The sequence below is a fragment of the Tursiops truncatus genome, chromosome 5 (assembly GCF_011762595.2).
Source record: "Tursiops truncatus isolate mTurTru1 chromosome 5, mTurTru1.mat.Y, whole genome shotgun sequence".
In the NCBI taxonomy this organism is placed as follows: domain Eukaryota; kingdom Metazoa; phylum Chordata; class Mammalia; order Artiodactyla; family Delphinidae; genus Tursiops; species Tursiops truncatus.
The window spans coordinates 15,153,203-15,166,158 of record NC_047038.1 but is presented as its reverse complement, the minus strand read 5'-3'; positions in this window follow the sequence as shown (position 1 = coordinate 15,166,158).

Here is a 12,956-nt window from a genome sequence, read left to right as displayed (position 1 = left end):
TCCAGCAAAATGAGGGGACAAAGAAATACAGCAGGTGAAGTAGCAAGTTAAAAACCCACCAGACCAAACAAATGAAGCAGAAATAGGTAGTCTACTTGAAAAAGAAATCAGAGTTATGATACTAAAGATAATCCAAAATCTTGGAAATACAATGGAGAAAATACAAGAAATGATTAACAAGGACCTAGAAGAACTAAAGAGCAAACAAACAATGATGAACAACACAATAAATGAAAATAAAAATTCTCCAGAAGGAATCAATAGCAGAATAACTGAGGCAGAAGAACGGATAAGTAACCTGGAAAATAAAATAGTGGAAATAACTACTGCAGAGCAGAATAAAGAAAAAAGAATGAAAAGAATTGGGGACAGTCAGAGAGACATCTGGGACAACATTAAACGCACCAACATTCGAATTATAGGGATCCCAAAGGAAGAAGAGAAATAAAAAAGGACTGAGAAAATATTTGAAGAGAATATAGTTGAAAAATTTCCTAATATGGGAAAGGAAATAGTCAATCAACTCTAGAAAGTGCAGAGAGTCCCACACAGGATAAATCCAAGGAGAAACACCTCAAAACATATATTAATCAAACTTTCAAAAATAAATACAAACAAAACATATTAAAAGTGGCAAGGGAAAAGCCACAAATAATATACAAGGGAATCCCCATAAGTTTAACAGCTGGACTTTCAGCAGAAACTCTGCAAGCCAGAAGGGAGTAGCAGGACATATTTAAAGTGATGAAAGGGAAAAACCTACAACAAAGATTACACAGCAAGGACCTCATTCAGATTTGAAGGAGAAATTAAAATTTACACAGACAAACAAAAGCTAAGAGAATTCAGCACCACCAAACCAGCTTTACAACAAGGGCTAAAGGAACTTCTCTAGGCAGGAAACACAAGAGAAGGAAAAGACCTACCAAAAAAAACCCCAAAACAATTAAGAAAATGGTAATAGGAACATACATATTGATAATTATGTTAAATGTAAATGGATTAAACGCTCCAACCAAAAGACATAGACTGGCTGAATGAATACAAAAACAAGACCTGTATATATGCTGTCTACAAGAGACCCACTTCAGACTTAGGGACACATACAGACTGAAAGTGCAGGGATGGAAAAAAACGTTCCATGAATATGGAAATCAAAAGAAAGCTAGAGTAGCAATTCTTATATCAGACAAAATAGACTTTAAAATAAAGACTATTACAAGAGACAAAGAAGGACACTACATAATGATCAAGGGATCAATCCAAGAAGAAGATATAACAATTGTACATATTAATGCACCCAACATAGGAGCACCTCAATACATAAGGCAAATTCTAACAGCCATAAAGGGGAAACCGACAGTAACACAATCATTGTAGGGGACTTTAACATCCCACTTTCACCAATGGATAGATCATCCAAAATGAAAATAAATAAGGAAACACAAACTTTAAATGATACATTAAACAAGATGGACTTCATTGATATTTATATGACATTTCATACAAAAACAACAGAATACACTTTCTTCTCAAGAGCTCATGGAACATTCTCCAGGATAGATCATGTCTTGCATCACAAAATAAGCCTTGGTAAATTTAAGAAAATTCAAATCATATCAGGTATCTTTTCTGAACACAATGCTATGAGACTAGATATCAATTACAGGAAAAATTCTGTAAAACATACAAACACATGTAGGCTAAACAGTACACTACTAAATAACCAAGATATCACTGAAGAAATCAAAGAGGAAATCAAAAAATACATAGAAAAAATGACAATGAAAACACAATGACCCCAAAACTATGGGATGCAGCAAAAGCAGTTCTAAGAGGGAAGTTTATAGCAATACAATCCTACCTAAAGAAGCAAGAAACATCTCAAATAAACAACCTAATCTTACACCTAAAGCAATTAGAGAAAGAAGAACAAAAAACCCCAAAGTTAGCAGAAGGAAAGAAATCATAAAAATCAGATCAGAAACAAATGAAAAAGAAATGAAGGAAATGATAGCAAAGATCAATAAAACTAAAAGATGGCTCTTTGAGAAGATAAACAAAATTGATAAACCATTAGCCAGACTCATCAAGAAAAAAAGGGAGAAGACAAATCAATAGAATCAGAAAAGAAAAAGGAGAAGTAACAACTGACACTACAGAAATACAAAGGATTATGAGAGATTACTATAACCAACTATATGCCAATAAAATGGACAACCTGGAAGAAATGGACAAATTCTTAGAAAAGTACAACTTTCCAAGAGTGAACGAGGAGGAATAGAAAATATAAACAGACCAATCACAAGCACTGAAGCTGAGGCCGTGATTCAAAATCTTCCAACAAACAAAAGCCCAGGATCAGATGGCTTCACAGGCGAATTCTATCAAACGTTTAGAGAAGAGCTAACACCTATCCTTCTCAAAGTCTTCCAAAATATAGCAAGAGAGTAACACTGCCAAAGGCATTCTGCAAGACCACCATCACCGTGATAGGAAAACCAGGCCAAGATGTTATAAGAAGGAATACTACAAGCCAATATCACTGATGAACATAGATGTCAAAATCCTTGCAAAACTCCTAAATTAAATACAAGCAAATAGAGTCCAGTAGAACATTAAAAGGATCATACACCATGATCAAATGGGGTTTATCCCAGGAATGCAAGGATTCTTTAATATATGCATATCAATCAATGTGATATACCATATTAACAAACTAAAGCATAAAAACCATATGATATTGTCAGTAGATGCAGAAACAGCTTTTCACAAATCCAACACCCATTTATTATAAAAACTCTCCAGAAAGTAGGCATAGAGGGAACTTCCCCCAACATAATAAAGGCCACATATGACAAACCCACAGCAAACATCATTCTCAATGGTGAAAAACTGAAATCTTTTACACGAAGGTCAGGAAGAAGACCAAGTTTGCCATCACTATTATTTAACATAGTTTTGGAAATTTTAGCCACAGCAATCAGAGAAGAAAAAGAAATAAAAGGAAGCCAAACCAGAAAAGAAGAAGTAAACCTGTCACTGTTTGCAGATGACATGATACTATATATAGAGAACCCTAAATATGCTACCAGAAATCTACTAGAGCTAATCAATGAACTCGGTAAAGTAACAGGATACAAAATTAAGGCACATAAATCTCTTCCATCCCTATACACTAATGATGAAAAATCTGAAAGAGAAATTATGGAAACACTCCCATTTACCATTGCACCCAAAAGAATAAAATACCTAGGAATAAACCTACCTAAGGAGTCAAAAGACCTATATGCAGAAAACTATAAGACACTGATGAAAGAAATTAAAGATGATACAAACCGATGGAGAGATATACCATATTCTTGGATTGGAAGAATCAATATTGTGAAAATGACTATATTACCCAAAGCAATCTACAGATTCAGTGCAATTCCTATCAGTCTACCAATAGCATTTTTCACAGAACTAGAACAAAAAATTTCACAATTTGTATGGAAACACAAAAGGCCCTGAATACCCAAAGCAATCTTGAGAAAGAAAAACAGAGCTGGAGGAATCAGGCTCCCAAACTTCAGACTATACTATCACTATTTATACAACACAAAAATATAATTTTTCTTTACATGTCATATTATAATATTGTGTATATTCTCAGGAATATTTCTTTTTTAACATATTTTTTGGAATATAATTGCTTTACATTGTTGTGTTATTTGATGCTGTATAACAAAGTGAATCAGCTATACATATACATATATCTCCAAATCCCCTCCCTCTTGCATATCCTTCCCACACTCCCTATCCCACCCCTCTAGGTGGTCATAAAGCAGGAGCTGATCTCCCAGTGCTATGCGGCTGTTTCCCACTAGCTAGCTATTTTACATTTGGTAGTGTATATATGTCAATGCCACTCTCTCACTTCATCTCAGCTTACCATTCCCCCTTCCATATATCCTCAAGTCCATTCTCTACATTTGCATCTTTATTCCTGTCCTGCCCCTAGGTGCTTCGGAAACTTTTTTTTTTTAGATTCCATATATATGTGTTAACATAAGTATTTGTTTTTCTGTTTCTGACTTACTTCACCCAGTATGAGAGACTCTAGATCCATCCACCTCACTACAAATAACTCAGTTTCATTTTTTAAGGCTCAGTAATATTCCATTGTATATATGTGCCACATCTTCTTCATCCATTCAACTGTCAATGGACGCTTAGATTGCTTCCTGGCTATTGTAAATAGTATTTCAACGAATACTGTGGTGCACGACTCTTTGAATTATGGTTTTCTCAGGGTATATGCCCAATCGTGGGATTGCTGGATCATATGGTAGTTCTATTTTTAGTTTTTTAAGGAACCTCCATACTGTTCTCTATAGTGGCTATATCAATTTACATTCCCACCAACAGTGTAGGAGGGTTTCCTTTTTTCCACACCCTCTCCAACATTTATTGTTTGTAGTTGTTTTGATGATGGCCATTCTGACCAGTGTGAGGTGATACATCATTGCAGTTTTGATGTGCATTTCTCTAATGATTAGTGATGTTAAGCATCCTTTCATGTGTTTGTTGGCAATCTGTGTATCTTCTACGGAGAAATGTCTATTTAGGTCTTCTTCCCATTTTTACATTGGGTTGTTTGTTTTTTGGATATGGAGGTGCATGTGTTTCTTGTATATTTTGGAGATTATTCCTTTGTCAGCTGCTTAATTTGCTAATATTTTCTCCTATGCTGAGGGTTATCTTTTCATCTAGTTTATGGTTTCCTTTGCTGTGCAAAAGCTTTTAAGTTTCATTAGGTCCCAATTGTTTATTTTTGTTTTTATTTCCAATTCTCTAGGAGGTGGTCAAAAAAGGATCTTGCTGTGATTTGTGTCATAGAGTGTTCTGCCTATGCTTCCCTCTAAGAGTTCTATAGTATCTGGCCTTACATTTAGGTCTTGAATCCATTTTGAGTTTATTTTTGTGTATGCTGTTAGGGAGTGTACTAATTTCATTCTTTTACATACAGCAGTCCAGTTTTCCCAGCACCACTTATTGAAGAGACTGTCTTTCTTCCATTGTATATTCTTGCCTCCTTTATCAAAGATAAGTGACCATATGTGTGTGGGTTTATCTCTGGGTTTTCTATTCTGTCCTATTGGTCTATATTTCTCTTTTTGTGCCAGTACCATACTGTCTTTATTACTGTAGCTTTGTAGTATAATCTGAAGTCTGGGAGCCTGATTCTCTAGCTCCATTTTTCTGTCTCAAGACTACTTTGAATATTTGGGGTCTTTTGTGTTTCCATACAAATTGTAAAATTTTTTCTTCTGGTTCTGTTGAAAATGACATTGGCAGTTTGATAGGTATTACACTGAGTCTACAGATTGCTTTGGGTAGTATAGTCAATTTCACAATGTTGATTCTTCCAATCCAAGAACATGGTATATCTCTCCATCGGTTTGTATCATCCTTATTTCTTTCATCAGTGCTTATAGTTTTCTGCATACAGGTATTTTGTCTCCCTAGGTAGGTTTATTCCTAGGTATTTTATTCTTTTTGTTGCAATGGTAAATGGGAGTGTTTCCATAATTTCACTTTCAGATTTTTCATCATTAGTGTATAGGAATGCAAGAGATTTATGTGCCTTAATTTTGTATCCTGCTACTTTACCAAATTCATTGTTTAGCTCTAGTAGTTTTCCAGTAGCATCTTTAGGATTCTCTACATATAGTATCATGTCATCTGCAAACAGTGACAGGTTTACTTCTTCTTTTCTAATTTAGATTCCTTTCATTTCTTTTTCCTCTCTGATTGCTGTGGCTAAAACTTGCAAAACCATGTTAAATAATAGTGGTGAGAGTGGGCAAGCTTGTCTTGTTCCTGATCTTAGTGGAAATAATTTTAGTTTTTCACCATTGAGAATGATGTTGACTGTGGGTTTGTCATATATGGCCTTTATTATGCTGAGGTAAGTTCCCTCTATGCCTACTTTCTGGAGAGTTTTTATCATAAATGGTGCTGAATTTTGTCAAAAGCTGTTTCTCCATTTATTGAGATTATCATATGGTTTTTATCCTTCAATTTGTTAATATGGTGTATCACAAAGTTTGATATGCATATATTGAAGAATCCTTGCATTCCTGGGATAAACCCCACTTGATCATGGTGTATGATCGTTTTAATATGCAGCTGGATATGGTTTGCTAGTATTTTATTGAGGATTTTGGCATCTATGTTCATCAGTGATATTGGCCTGTAGTTTTCTCCCTTATAACATCTTTGTCTGGTTTTGTTATCAGGGTGTTGGTGGCCTTGTAGAATTGGGAATGTTCTTCCTCTGCAATATTTTGGAAGACTTTGAGAAGGATAGGTGTTAGCTCCTCTCTAAATTTTTGATAGAATTCACCTGTGAATCCATCAGGTCCTGGGCTTTTGTTTGTTTGAAGATTTTTAACCACAATTTCAATTTCAGAGCTTTTCATTGGTCTGTTTATATTTTCTATTTCTTCCTGGTTCAGTCTCAGAAGGTTGTGCTTTTCTAAAAATTTGTCCATTTCGTCCAGGTTATCCATTTTTTTGGCTTATAGTTGCTTATAGTAATCGCTCATGATCCTTTGTATTTCCACAGTGTCCGTTGTTACTTCTTCTTCATTCCTACTTCTGCTGATTTGAGTCTTCTGCCTTTTTTACTTGATGAGTCTAACTAATGGTTTATCAATTTTGTTCCTCTTCTCAAAGAAGCAGATTCTAGTTTTATTGATCTCTGCTATGGTTTCCTTTCTTTCCTTTTCATTTATTTCTGATCTAATCTTTATGATTTCTATCCTTCTGATAACTTTGGGGATTTTTGTTCTTGTTTTTCTAATTGCTTTAGGTGTAATATTACATTGTTTATTTGAGATGTTTCTGGTTTCTTGAGGCAGGATTGTACTGCTATAAACTTCAATCTTAGAACTGCTTTTGCTTCATCCTATAGGTTTTGGGCTGTCATACTTTCATTGTCATTTGTTTCTAGGTATTTTTTGATTTACTATTTGATTTCTCCAGTGATCTCTTGGTTATTAAGTAACGTATTGTTTAACCTCCAAGTGTTTTTATTTTTACAGTTTTTTTTTCCTGTAAGTGATATCTAGTCTCATAGTGTTGTGTTCAGAAAAGATACTGGATACGATTTGAATTTTCTTAAATTTACTGAGGCTTGATTTGTGACCAAAGATATTATTTATCCTGGAGAATGTTCCATGAGCACTTCAAAAGAATGTGTATTCTGTTGTTTTTGAATTGCATGTCATATAAATATCAATTAAATCCATCTTGTTTAATGTATCATTTAAATCTGTGTTTCCTTATTTATTTTCATTGTGGTTGATCTGTCCATTGGTGAAAGTGGGGTGTTAAAGTCCCCTACAATGATTGTGTTACTGTCGATATCCCCTTTTATGGCTATTATCATTTACCTTATGTATTGAGTTGCTCCTATGTCGGGTGCATAAATATTTACAATTGTTATATCTTCTTCTTGGATTGATCCCTTGATCATTATGCAGTGTCCTCTTGTCTCTTGTAATAGTCTTTATTTTAAAGTCTATTTTGTCTGATCTGAGAATTGCTATTCCAGCTTTCTTTTAATTTCCATTTGCATGGAATATCTTTTTCCATCCCCTCACTTTCAGTCTGTATGTGTCCCTAGGTCTGAAGTGGGTCTCTTGAAGACAGCATATATATGGGTCTTGTTTTTGTATCCATTCAGCCAGTCTAGTTCTTTTGTTTGGAGCATATAATCCATTTACATTTAAGGTAATTATTGATATGTATGTCCCTATTACCATTTTCTTAATTGTTTTGGATTTGTTTTTTGTAGGTCTTTTCCTTCTCTTGTGTTTCCTGCCTAGAGAAGTTCCTTTATCATTTGTTGCAAAGTTGGTTTGGTGGTGGTGAATTCTCTTAGATTTTGCTTGTCTGTAAAGGTTTTAATTTCTCTGTCAGATCTGAATGAGATCCTTGCTGGGTAGAGTAATGGTTGTAGGTTTTTCCCCTTCATCACTTTAAATATGTCCTGCCACACCCTTCTGGCTTGCAGAGTTTCTGCTGAAAGATCATCTGTTAACCTTATGGGGATTCCCTTGTATGTTATTTGTTGCTTTTCCCTTGCTGCTTCTAATATTTTTTCGTTGTACTTAATTTTTGATAGTTTGATTAATATGTGTCTTGGAGTGTTTCTCCTTGGATTTATCCTGTATGGGACTCTCTGCACTTCCTGGACTTGTTTGACTATTATCTTTCCCGTATTAGGGAGGTTTTCAAACATAATCCCTTCAAATATTTTCTCAGTCCCTTTATTTTTCTCTTCTTCTTTGGGACCTTATAATTCGAATTTTGGTGTGTTTAATATTGCCCCAAATGTCTCTGACACTGTCCTCAATTCTCTTCATTCTGCTCTGTCATAGTTATTTCCACTATTTTATCTTCCAGGTCACTTATCCGTTCTTCTGCCTCAATTATTCTGGTATTGATTCCTTCTAAAGAATTTTTATTTTCATTTATTGTGTTGTTCATCACTGTTTGATTGCTCTTTAGTTCTTCCAAGTCCTTGTTACTCATTTCTTGTATTTCCTCCATTGTATTTCCAAGATTTTGGATCATCTTTACTATCATTACTGTGAATTTTTTTTCAGGTAGACTGCCTATTTCCTCTTCATTTGTTTGGTCTAGTGGGTTCTTACCTTTACCTTGCTAGTCGTTGAGTGGGGCTGGGTCTTAGCCTTGAGAAGGAGATCTCTGGGAGATTTCTTGCTCATTGATATTACATGGGGCTAGGAGGTCTCTGGTTGTCCATTGTCCTGAACTCGGCTCTTGCACCTCAAAGGCTCAGCCCTGACCCCCCAGCCACATCACCAAGAGCCTGTCAGCCACACGGCCAGGTACGTGGGGTGTTTCTTGCCTTTTGGGAAGTCTGAGTCTTTGGCCAGCATTCAGTGGGTGTTCTGTAGGAGTTTTCCCACATGTTGATGTATTTTTGATGTACTCATGGGAAGGAAGATGATCTCCATGTCTTACTCCTCTGCCATCTTGAAGGTCCTCCCAGAGTTATTGCCTTAAAGCTTTAATTCCAGTTGTCAGTGAGAAAAGCTACAATAGAAGGAGGAACAAAGATGGCGGAGTAGCAGGACGTGCTCTCACTCCCTCTTGCAAAAACACCAGAATCACAACTAGCTGCTGGACAATCATCAACAGAAAGACACTGGAACTCACCAAAAAAGATACCCCACATCCAAAGACAAAGAAGAAGCCACAATGAGATGGTAGGAGGGGTGCAATCACAGTAAAATCAAATCCCATAACTGCTGGATGGGTGACTCACAGACTGGAGAGCACTTAACCACAGAAATCCACCCACTGGTGTGAAGTTTCTGAGCCCCACGTCAGGCTTCCCAACCTGGGCGTCCAGCAAAGGGAGGAGGAATTCTTAGAGAATCATACCTTGAAGCCTAGTGGGAACCGAGTGCAGGACTTTGACAGGACTGGGGAAAACAGAGACTCTTCTCTTGGATGGCACACACAAAGTAGTGTGCACATTGGGACGCAGGGGAAGGAGCAGTGACCCCAGGGGAGACTGAACCAGACCTACCTGCTAGTGTTGGAGGGTCTGCTGAAGAGGAGGGCGGTGGCTGTGGCTCACTGTGAGGACAAGGAACTGGTAGCAGAAGTTCTGGGAAGTACTCCTTGGCATGAGCCCTCTCAGAGTCTGTCATTAGCCTCACCAAAGAGCCCAAGTAGGCTCCAGTGTTGGGTTGCCTCAGGCCAAACAACCAACAGGGAGGGAACCCAGCCCCACACAACAGCAGTCAAGTGGATTAAAGTTTTTCTAAGCTCTGCCCACCAGAGCAACAATGAGCTCTACGCACCACCAGTCCCTCCCATCAGGAAACTTACATAAGCCTCTTAGATAGCCTCATCCACAAGAGGGCAGAGAGCAGAAGCAAGAATAATTACAATCCTGCAGCTACATTCATCACATTCACAGAAAGATAGACAAGATGAAAAGGCAGAGGGCTATGTACCAGGTAAAGGAACAAGATAAAACCCCAGAAAAACAACTAAATGAAGTGGAGATAGGCAACCTTCCAGAAAAAGGATTCAGAATAATGATAGTGAAGATGATCCAGGGCCTCGGAAAAAGAATGGAGGAAAAGATCGAGAAGATTCAAGAAATGTTTAACAAAGACCTAGAAGAATTAACAAGCTAACAAACAGAGATGAACAATACAGTAACTGAAATGAAAACTACACTAGAAGGAATCAATAGCAGAATAACTGAGGCAGAAGAACGGATAACTGACCTGGAAGGCAGAATTGTGGAATTCAGTGCTGCAAAACAGAATAAAAAAAAAAGAATGAAAAGAAATTAAGACAGCCTAAGAGACCTCTGGGACAACATTAAATGCAACAACATTCACATTATAGGGGTCCCAGGAGAAGAGAGAGAGAAAGGACCAGAGAAAATATTTGAAGAGATTATAGTTGAAAACCTCCCTAACATGGGAAAGGAAATAGCCACCCAAGTCCAAGAAGCGCAGTGAGTCCCACACAGGATAAACCCAAGAAGAAACACGCCAAGACACGTAGTAATGAAACTGGCAAAAATTAAAGACAAAGAAAAATTATTGAAAGCAGCAAGGGAAAAATGACAAATAACATACAAGGGAACTCCCATAAGGTTAACAGCTGATTTCTCAGCAGAAACTCCACAAGCCAGAAGGGAGTGGCATGATATACTTAAAGTGATAAAAGGGAAGAACTTACAACCAAGATTACTCTACCTGGCAAGGATCTAATTCAGCACCACCAAACCAGCTCGACAACAAATACTAAAGGAACTTCTCTAAGTGGGAAACACAAGAGAAGCAAAGGATCTACGTAAACAATCCTAAAACAACTAAGAAAATGGTCATAGGAACATACATATCAATAATTACCTTAAACGTGAATGGGTTAAATGCTCCAACCAAAATACACAGCCTTGCTGAAGGGATACAAAAACAAGAGACATCTATATGCTGTCTACAAGAGACCCACTTCAGACCTAGGGACACGTACAGATTGAAAGTGAAGGGATGGAAAAAGATATTCCATGCAAATGGAAATCAAAAGAAATCTGGAGTAGCAATACTCATATCACATAAAATAGACTTTAAAATAAAGAATGTTACAAGAGACAAGGAAGGACACTACATAATGATCAAGGGATCAATCCAAGAAGAAGATATAACAATTATAAACATATATGCACCCAATATAGGAGTACTTCAATACATAACACAACGGCTAACAGCTTTAAAAGAGGAAATCGACAGTCACAAAATAACAGTGGGGCACTTTAACACCTCACTTACACCAATGGACAGATCATCCAAAATGAAAATAAATAAGGAAACAGAAGCTCTAAATGACACAATAGACCAGATAGATTTAATTGATATTTATAGGAAATTCCATTCAAAAACAGCAGATTATACTTTTTTCTCAAGTGGGCATGGAACATTCTCCAGGATAGATCACATCTTGGGTCACAAATCAAGCCTCAGTAAATTTAAGAAAATTGAAATCATATCAAACATCTTTTCTGAACAGTATGCTATGAGATTAGAAATGAATTACAGGGGAAAAAAAGTAAACAGCACAAACACATGGATGCTAAACAATACATTACTAAACAACCAAGAGATCACTGAAGAAATCAAAGAGGAAATCAAAAAATACCTAGAGACAAATGACAATGAAACCACGACAATCCAAAACCTACGCGATGGAGCAAAAGCAGTTCTAAGAGGGAAGTTTATAGCTATACAAGCCTACCTCAAGAAACAAGAAAAATCTCAAGTAAACAATCTAGCCTTACACCTAAAGGAACTAGAGAAAGAGGAAATCAAAAAATACCTAGAGACATATGACAATGAAAATACGACAATCCAAAACCTATGCGATGGAGCAAAAGCAGTTCTAAGAGGGAAGTTTATAGCTATACAAGCCTACCTCAAGAAACAAGAAAAATCTCAAATAAACAACCCAGCCTTACACCTAAAGGAACTAGAGAAAGAAGAACAAACAAAACCCAAAGTCAGCAGAAGGAAAGAAATCATAAAGATCAGAGCAGAAATAAATGAATTAGAAACAAAGAAAACAATAGCAAAGATCAATAAAACTAAAAGTTGGTTCTTTGAGAAGATAAACAAAATTGATGAACCATTAGCCAGACTCATCAAGAAAAAGAGGAAGAGGACACAAATCAATAAAATTAGAAATTAAAAAGGAGAAGTTACAACAGGCACCGCAGAAATACAAAGCATCCTAAGAGACTACTACAAGCAACTCTATGCCAATAAAATGGACACCCTGGAAGAAATGGACAAATTATTAGAAAGGTATAACCTTCCAAGACTGAACCAGGAAGAAAAAGAAATTATGAACAGACGAACCACAAGTAATGAAATTGAAACTGTGATTAAAAATCTTCCAACAAACAAAAGTCCAGGCCCAGATGGCTTCACAGGTAAATTCTATCAAACATTTAGAGAAGAGCTAACACCCATCCTTCACAAAATCTTCAAAAAAATTACAGAGGATGGAACACTCCCAAACTCATTCTATGAGGCCAGCATCACCCTGATACCAAAACCAGACAAAGATAGTACAAAAAAAGAAAATTACAGACCAATATCACTGATGAATATAGATGTAAATCTCCTCAACAAAATACCAGCAAACAGAATCCAACAACACATTAAAAGGATCATACACCATGACCAATTGGGATTTACCCCAGGGATGCAAGGATTCTTCAATATATGCAAATCAATCAATGTGATACACCATATTAACAAACTGAAGAATAAAAACCATATGATATCAATAGATGCAGAAAAATCTTCTGACAAAATTCAATACCCATTTATGATAAAAACTCTCCAGAA